This window comes from Hylobates moloch, unplaced genomic scaffold (assembly GCF_009828535.3).
Source record: "Hylobates moloch isolate HMO894 unplaced genomic scaffold, HMol_V3 SCAFFOLD_1, whole genome shotgun sequence".
In the NCBI taxonomy this organism is placed as follows: Eukaryota; Metazoa; Chordata; class Mammalia; order Primates; family Hylobatidae; genus Hylobates; species Hylobates moloch.
The window spans coordinates 130,460,152-130,469,896 of record NW_026652276.1 but is presented as its reverse complement, the minus strand read 5'-3'; the positions used below and the strand labels follow the sequence as shown (position 1 = coordinate 130,469,896).

Sequence of the window (9,745 nt, the reverse complement as noted above, 5' to 3'; positions counted from 1 at the left end):
TTTACTTTTACTTTGTAGACAGTGAAGGGGAAAAGTTTTGTTTTTAATTGTATGCTTTTTTAAATCAGAAAATTCTGCTAAAACAATACCCAAGTCTGTTCCTTTAAAGTCATTTACATTGTTTCTTTTTCTTTTCTTTTTTTTTGTTTGTGTTTGTGTTTTCTGTTTGTTTGTTTTTTGTTTTTGTTTTTGTTTTTGAGACAGAGTTTCACTCTTTTCCCCAGGCTGGAGTGAAGTGGCGTGATCTCAGCTCACTGCAACCTCCACCTGCCAGGGGTTCAAGTGATTCTTGCCTCAGCCTCCCGAGTAGCTGGGATTATAGATGCTCACCACGACAGCCGGCTAATTTTTGTATTTTTAGTAGAGACGGGGTTTCACTATGTTGGCCAGGCTGGTCTCAAACTCCTGAACTCAGGTGATCCACCCGCCTGGGCCTCCCAAAGTGCTGGGATTACAGGCGTGAGCCACCATGCCTGGAATTTTTTGTTTTTTCTGATTATATAAATAATACCTTCCAATTACAGAAAAATTAAGCAATGCGTGAACATTTAATTAACAAAGACTTATACAGTACTTACTGTGTGCCAGGCCCTCATCTAGGTGCTTTAAATATTGACTCATTTAATTAAATACTCATAACAAGCCTATGAGTTAGGTCTTATAAATTTGTTTTACTAGTGGGGAAACTGAGACATGAAGAGATTAAGTAAATTTCATAGTTAAAAGGCAGCTGAGTTGGACTTCAATTCCAGCCTATCTGGCTCCAGAGCTCACTTTGCTCCATGGCCTGTCTCCAGACTCAAAAGACACTAGAGACACAGAAAACTCATGTCCTACAGTAACCACCATTGACTTTATGGTGACCATTCTTTCATAATATTTTTGTGTGTATATTTATGAACAAACACATATTTTTATAAAGTTAAAACATACAGCTATACAACATACATATACACATATATGTAAAATCAAGGGGCTTTTTTGGTCATGAATTTCCACAAAAATGAGATTATCTTATATATACGTACTCCTCTTGCATCTTACATTTCTAGTTTAACCGTTTCATAAAATTCCTCGAAGTCAATTAGTGTAGCTCTAGCTGATGGTCTAGTACCTGCATGATATTCCTTGGTCCAATATACCTCAATTTCTTTAACCATTTCCCTGCTAATGTGTATTTACCTTGTTTCCAGGATTTGGGGGTACCACAATTATGCTGAAATAAACATCTGAGTGCATATTTCTCTTTGTATTGGTAATTTTATATCTAGAGATTAGATTTCCAGGTGTTAGTTTGCTTTTTTAAAAAAAAAAAAAAACAGATTTTGCCAGATTGCCTTCACAAAAAGTTGAACAATTCACATATTCATCAACAGTGAATGAGGATCTCATTTTCCTGACAGTCTTACCAGCAGTAGGTGAAAGTCCTTTGTAATTTTTGCTGATATCATTGGTGGTGCACAGTGACAATTCATTGTTAGTTTAACGTATTTTCTCCCTGACTACTGGGAAGCTGAAAGACTTCTTGTTGTTGTTGTTCTGCCAGGACATTTGGATTTGCTGTTCTGTGCTTACCTGCTTATATCTCTGCCCATTTTTCTATTGATCATCTTTTTTCAGTTGTAATTAATATAGTTCTTTGTACTTAATATACCCTTCAGCTGTTAGATCCATTACACACTTTCCCCAATCCATTATTTGTACTTTACTTTTGTATGTCTTATAGTTCCCCTTTTAAAATGTCTTAATATTTATAAAAATCAAATCTGACTAATTTTTATAATAGCTTGTAGTTTTCCTGCTTCATCAATCTCCAACTTATACTTATGGTCTCCTACATTTTCTTCTAAAGTCCATCTTTTATTCTTTACCTTTAAGATTTTGATCCACCTGAAATTTATTTGTGTGTAGGATGAGAGGCAGGAACCAAAATTATTCTTTCCCAATGCATAGCTGATGTTGCCTATATTATTTATTAAATAAACCACTGTTCTGTGATAAATTAAAATATATTTTTATCTATTAAATTCTCACAGGCTGCAGAATCTATTTTTGGGTACTGTATTCTATACAGTTCCACTTATCTTTTTGCCTACTTCTATGATAATATTATGCTGCTTTTATTACAGAGACTTCATTTTAATGTTTTCTAAGGTCCCTTTTTTTCACATTTTCTTGACTATTCTTGAACATTTATTCTTCTGTGTGAACTTTAAGGTTATTTAATCCAATTTAAGCACACACATCAATGTCCTCATTTAGATTGCATTCAATTTTTATATTAATGGGAAAATGCATATTTTCATAATATTAAATTTTCTCATTCAGGAATGTAGTATATCTTTCTGTTTATGCATGGTTTATTTTATGTCCTCATATAGAACTGGCCTCCATACACCCTTATCTGGAGCCATGAAGGGTAGGGTTACCAGAACTTTTTCACCTAAGTCAACCCCGCAATAGGAAGACATCTCAGAGCACCTTTTGCATCTCCACGTGTTGTCCCTAATGGTAACTTGATCTTATCCCACACTCTCTTACCTCTTAGGAGACACTTTTATCTATTCTCATCTTTCATTGTTTCTTTGATCATGTCTGCCTTTCTTGCACCAGCTCTTAATCTTCAGAATTCACTCAAATCTCTTCTTTTCATAAGGTCACCACCTTCCACTCCTCCCCAGCTCTCTCCAGTGTGTGCTGCAAGACCTGTGTGCTGCAGTTGCTCACACATCCAGCTCTCCCTGGGGAGTAAGTCAGCAGCCCAAGCATTGTCCTAGTGAACAGCTTCCAGTGGTCCCTGACCTAGAATCACAAGAGGCTTGGGGAGTGGGGTGGCTCTGACACTGCAGCCCTCCAGAAGGACCCCTCACCGACACGTTGTTCCTGCCACTGTCCTCCAGTGTTCTCATGTGGGGTTCTAATGTGAGTCTCTGGGCCGCTGTTTCCTGGGCTGCCATAGAGCCTTACAGCTGCCATTTACTGCTTTCAGGATCTTGAACATTTGTCTCCCAACTTTTGTGACACTAAGTGCATCTTCTGAGTATATTCCTGTTGTCACTAACATTCAGAACTTTGGCTCTTGTCAAATTGCTTCAATTTTGGATATCTGTGTCACTGGAGAAGTGAATCAAGCTAAATGAAGAATGCCCTTATTTTTTCCTCTGTGTTCTCTCTCTGCAAAGAGGAGAATGATCTTCCCCAGTATTGTGCTTTCTGAGACACACCTAGTGGATGATCCAAATGGTCCTTGATTCCAAGTAAAATGGCAAAGATCCACATCTAGCTGGATCCCCCCTGTGATCGCAATCTTTCCATGCTCTCAGATTCCACCTTACCTCAATGTTTGAAAAGAAAAAATTTCAGACCAAGAAGCAGCTTCTCCACTCCTTCTGGAATCTCTGCCTTGTTCAGCCCATCTGTCTCCACTCCTGCCTCCACCATGTCCATCAGGGTTACCCTGAAGTCCTACAAGGTGTCCACCTCTGGCCACCGGGCCTTCAGCAGCTGCTCTCACATGAGTGGGGCCGGTGCCCACATCAGCTCCTTGAACTTCTCCCACGTGGGCAGCAGCATCTTCCGGGCTGGCCTGGGTAGAGGCTATGGTGGAGCCAGCAGCATGGGAGGCATCACTGCCGTCATGGTTAACCAGAGCCTGCTGAGCCCTCTGAACCTGGAGGTGGACCCCAACATCCAGGCCATGCGAACCCAGGAGAAGGAGCAGATCAAAACCCTCAACAACAAGTTTCCCTCCTTCATTGACAAGGTACGGTTCCTGGAGCAGCAGAACAAGATGCTGGAGACCAAGGGGAGCCTCCTGCAGCGGCAGAAGATGGCTTGGAGCAACACGGACAACATGTTCGAGAGCTACATCAACAACTTTATGCAGCAGCTGGAGACTCTGGGCCAGGAGAAGCTGAAGCTGGAGGCAGAGCTCGGCAACATGCAGAGGCTGGTGGAGGACTTCAAGAAAAAGTATGAGGATGAAATTAATAAGCGTACAGAGATGGAGAATGAATTTGTCCTCAGATGTGGATGAAGCTTACATGAACAAGGTAGAGCTGGAGTCTCGCCTGGAAGGGCTGATTGACGAGATCAACTTCCTCAGGCAGCTGTATGAAGAGGAGATCCAGGAGCTGCAGTCCTAGATCTCGGACACATCTGTGGTGCTGTCCATGGACAACAGCTGCTCTCTGGACATGGACAGCATCATTGCTGAGGTCCAGGCTCAGTACAAGGTGATCGTCAACCGCAGCCTGACTGAGGCTGAGAGCACGGACCAGATCAAGTATGAGGAGCTGCAGATGCTGGCTGGGAAGCGCTAGGATGACCTGTGGCGTACAAAGACTGAGATCTCCGAGATGAACTGGAACATTAGCTGGCTCCAGGCTGAGATTGAGGGCCTCAAAGGCCAGAGGGCTTCCCTGGAGGCCGCCGTCACAGATGCAGAGCAGTGCGGGGAGCTGGCCGTGAAGGATGCCAAAGCCAAGCTGTCTGAGCTGGAGGCCACCCTGCAGCTAGCCAAGCAGGACATGGCGCAGCAGCTGCGTGAGTACCAGGAGCTGATGAACGTCGAGCTGGCCCTGGACGCCTACAGGAAGCTGCTGGAGGGCGAGGAGAGCTGGCTGGAGTCTGGGATGCAGAACATGAGTATCTATACGAAGACCACCTGTGGCTATGCAGGTGGTCTGAGCTCTCTTACGGGCGCCTCATAAGCCCCGGCCTCAGCTACGGCCTGGGCTCCAGCTTTGGCTCTGGCGCGGGCTCCAGCTCCTTCAGCCACACCAGCTGCACCAGGGCCGTGGCTGTGAAGATCAAGACCCGCGATGGGAAGCTGGTGTCCGTGTCCTCTGACATTCTGCCCAAGTGAACAGCTGCGGCAGCCCCTCCCAGCCTGCCCCTCCTGTGGCTGCCCCAGAGCAGGGGAGGGACGCCGCTGTGCAGGAGAGCAAAGGGAACAGGAGACCCACCTGAGGCTCACCCCTAGCTCTTAGCCCACCCACGGGGGAGTTTACTGCCTGGGGACACCCCTTGCCCATGCCTCCAGCTACAAAACAATTCAAATGCTTTTTTTTTTTTTTTTTTTTCCAAAATAAAACCTCAGCTAGCGCTTTCAAAAAAAAAAAAAAAAAAAAGATCAGTCCCACAAGGTCCCATCAGTCTCATTCTGTAGGCCATTGAGGATTTTCTTCATATTTTCAATGTTTTGAGAAGAATCTTCAGAATGTTAGGACATATATAGACAGATGAAAATACTCACACAAGGAGTAAGAAAACCTTCAGAGGAAGCAAATTTGCAAAGCAAGAACTGTGCCCCTCCCCATTTCCAAGTCAACAACCACCCCATTAAGAGTCTACCTTAAATCTGGGGCCGTCAGCGGGTTTCCTTTCGCCTGCTCTCATTTGTTCATTTTATGGAACGCAGTAGTCTGCCTTTTTTTTTCATGTCTAAATTCATTTCCTATTGAGTAAGTTCATAACCATGGCACAACAGTAATCATCTTGCATAAGTTACTTAGCTCCTTTCTGCTCTTGTTTCCTCATCTCCAAAATAAGAATAAAAATAGTACTTCTTTTATAAGGTTGTGTTGAGGATCAAAATAGCTAATATATGTTAAGCCCTTGGAACAGTTCCCGGACTATAATCACTGCTATATAAATGTTTGCCATCATCCTTCTTGGATGGTTTCAATGCCCCTCGGTTACCTTTGCCAGGACTCTCTCTTTTTTTCTTTTTTTTTTTGAGATGGAGTCTTGCTCTGTTGCCAGGCTGGAGTGCAGTGGCGCGATCTTGGCTCACTGAAATCTCCGCCTCCTGTGTTCAAGCAATTCCCCTGCCTCAGCTTCCCGAGTAGCTGGGACTACAGGCATGTGCCACCACACCCAGCTAATTTTTTGTATTTTAGTAGAGACGGGGTTTTACCATGCTGGCCAGGATGGTCTCAATCTCCTGACCTCATGATCCGCCCACCTTGCGCTCCCAAAGTACTGGGATTACAGGGGTGAGACACCGACCGCACCCGGCCCCCAGGACTCTTATTTTCTAAATCCTATTAGACCATCTTCTTTTTTTTTTTTTTTTTTTTTTTTTTTTAGAGTCAGGATCTCACTCTGTCATCCAGGCTGGAGGGTGGTAGCACAATCATAGCTCACTGTCGCCTGTAACTCCTGGGCTCTAGTGATTCTCCCACCTCAGCACCACTGAGTAGCTGAGACTACAGGTGCATGCCACTACATGGGGCTAATGTATTAATTTTTTTTGTAGAGATGGAATCTTGCTATGTTGCCCAGGCTGGTCTTGAACTCCTGGCTTCAAGAGATCATCACATATCAGCCTCCCAAAGTGTTGGGATTTCAGGTGTGAGCCACTGCACCAGACCTATTAGAACATCTTTCTAAATTATATGGGAATGTACAAAAACAAAAGATAAATCTGCCTGTAGAACCTTAAAACATTTTCATGGTCCTCATAAGGTCCTTCATATTCAGGAGAGCAGGTATTGCAACATTTAAAGCCTATCTCGAAGGAGAGACTTTTGCTCAAAGTCTATATAGACTAAGCCTCTGTCTACATTATAATGTCTTCTTCTCAAATCACCTCCTTGACTTCACGTTACCATACTAATCCACATCCCATTATAAACTTTTAGCTTTTAGCCAGATAGGCTGTTTTGCAAAAGAGGAAGGCAATGGGGGGCTTTCGATGTTACTTTTCAGGAATAGTTTTCCTTATCTTCTTCCTGTTGGGCCCCTGGGATCTTATCTGCCTTTAAGTGTTATAATAATTCCAGGTGCATTAGAATATCCAATATGCCACTGAAATCTACATCTCCCCTGATATTAACCATACACCAAATAAAAGCAGCACATAATAAAATCGTCCACATCCCAAAATAGAAAAAGCACCCAAATTATTTACATTTTACATAGGGAGTAAGTTGTATCACACTCTATGCTAACCATGTTTATAACCATTTATGCTTACACATATGTAATTTAAACAGCTATTATTGAGCATCTGCTCCACATATGTCGGGCACTAGACTGGGCACTGGCAACATACTGGAACAATAACAGGGGTGGTTCTGTTGCGGAGGCAGCTAAGACAGACCAAACAGTGGGAGCCCCAGAGGTTTACTTAATAATCATGCTGATTAATACATGCAAACCTTCCAACAGAGTTCAGTGTTCCAGGTAAAAAGGAATGCAATACAAAAAGCTGACCTGGGCTTGTGGGTCATGGAAAATTTCTCTGAGGAAGAGACATATGACAAATAAAGAATTGTGAAGTTACCCAAGGTGAGAGAAGAAAGAACATATCATGAAGCTAGATCAGGAAGTACAAAGGTCCTATGGTGGGAAAGAAGATGGCCAGTAAAAGATGCGTGAGTCATTCATGAGACAGAAACCACTGGCAGAAGACAGGATTTGTGGGGGAAGAGCCTCAGTTCAGTCTGGGACATGAGGTGTCTGAAATACCTTTGAGATATATCGAGGGAAAATATGAAATAGGTGGTTGGATATATACATCTGGAACTCAAAGGAAATGTCTGAGCCAAAGACATAACTAAATATAAGTAGCTTACAGATAGCAGTTAAAATTAATGATCTTGGATACAGTTGCCTGGAAAGAAAATGCATAATGAAAAAAGATCGCCTTGACAGGCTTCATTTTTAATGGTTGAGTAGCAGATAAGCCCACCAAGTAGGTTAAGAAGGAGCTTCAGAGAGGTAGAAAGGACACCAGGAGAATGTGGTAGCACCCAAGGCAAGGGGAGGAAGAGCTGCAAGAAGGTGGAAATGGTTAATAGTATTTAAGAACATTGCTGTATCATGTAGTAAAATAAGGTCTGAACATCATTGGATGTATTTGAGGACAGGGAGATCACTGTTGACTTTATCAGAGCTGGTTCAGGTGAGTGACTGTGGGAATGGGAGAGTGATGGGCCAGGACATTCAGCCTTAAATAGGTTGAGGAAAGATTGAGAGTTAAGAAAGTGGAGACAAAAATTTTAGGCATCGCTTTCAAGAAATCTGGTTGTGAAGGAGAAAAGAGACATGCAGTGATGGGATGAAAAGTGATTTGAGTAGCTGTTTGCCCAGATTGGCAAGCTGAGCCACCCCACCCTTCCTGTGCAGAGATCTGGGTGCAGAGGGGCCCTCTCCACTCCATGCCAGACAGATCTCCAGGCATTCAGACACCTGCTCACTGGAACAGCAGTCTGAGTTACCCCAATCTTCCTGTGAGGAGATCCTGGTGCAGGAGGCCCTCTCCACTCTACACCCAGGCAGAATCTCCATGCATCTGCAGCACCTACCCTCCTGGGTTAGAAGTTTAGCCTGCCCCCAATCTCCAGGCAGAGAACTCAGCGCTGAGGAGGTCTTGCAGCTCCATGCCAAGGCACACCTCTGGGCGCTAGGTGGCCATCCACTGGATTCTCCCTCAGTGCTGATGCTTGTGCCTGCCATCAGGGGACCTGCAGGTGGACCTGCCTGGTCTGGCCCTGCCCGTCTTGCTTCCTCCCCTCCACTGGGGCTGAGGAGGGAGCTCAGACCACTGCGCACTCCATGAATCAACCCATTACCTGAGGCAACAGAGAGCTTCTTCCAGTAAATAAGGATCACATATATTCCCAGCCATATAGCATTTTCTTTTGAGACAGGTTTTCACTCTGTCACCCTGAGTGCAGTGTGTGATCATGGCTTACTGCAGCCTTGACCTCCTGGGCTCAAGCAATCATCCCACCTCACTGTCCCAAGTAGCTGGGACCACAGGCACATGCCACCATGACCAGCAATTTTTTTCATTTTTTGTAGAGATAGAGTCTCGCTATGTTGCCCAGGCTGTTCTTGAACTCCTGGACTGAAGCGATCCTTCTTCCTCTGGCTCCCAAAGTGCTGAGAATTACAGGCACGAGCCACCATGCCGGGCCACACAGCCAGCTCTTACCCATAAGCGCCATCTATTGGCTTGCAGGTCAAATTGCACAGCCCAGTATAAAACCTGGTGACAGCAGTGCATAGTGCTATGACACAAAGCCAAAAGACCCTACCCAGCATTCTCTACAGTCATACACCCTGGGGTGGGGAGGAAGGAAAGGGAAAGAAGAAAAAAACAATAATATTATTGGGAAAAAAGAAAGAAAAAGAAAAAATTCTACCTGCATGAAAATAGTTACTAAAATTAGAAGGGCAAGCATCTCTGGATGAAAAGGAACTAGTGCAAGAAACCTGGCAAAATCTGGATGTAGTGACAGTACCAAAGGATCACACTAGCTCCCCAGCAATAGTCCCTAACTAAAATGGAAACTCAGAAATGATAGATAGAGACATAATTCAAGGCATGGATTGCAAGTAAGCACAATGAGATCCAAGACAAGGTTGAAAATCAACAAAAAGACACTTCTAAAGCAATCCAGGAAAGGAAGGAAGAGATAAACATCTTTAAAAGAAATCAACCAGAACTTCTGGAATTGAAAAACTCACCTAAGGAATATCAAAATACAATTGAAATCTTTATGAATAGACTGCACCAAGCAGAAGAAAGAATTTCAAAGCTTGAAGACTGATTTTTGAACTACCCAGTTAGATAAAAATAAAGAGAAAATAATTTTTTTTAAATGAACAAAGTTTTCAAGAAATATTGGATTATGTAAAGTGACCAAAATTATGAATTACTGGACATTAACAATAGATACAGAAGAGAAGAAAACAACCACAAAAACATTTGAGGCAATAATTCAAGAAA

The 9,745-nt window shown here is 43.4% G+C and overlaps 1 pseudogene; it reads left to right on the top strand.

Moving 5' to 3' along the window:
- The first annotated feature begins 3,397 nt into the window (after positions 1 to 3,397).
- On the top strand, positions 3,398 to 4,867 carry LOC116809581 (keratin, type II cytoskeletal 8-like; annotated as a pseudogene).
- Positions 4,868 to 9,745: the final 4,878 nt, after the last annotated feature.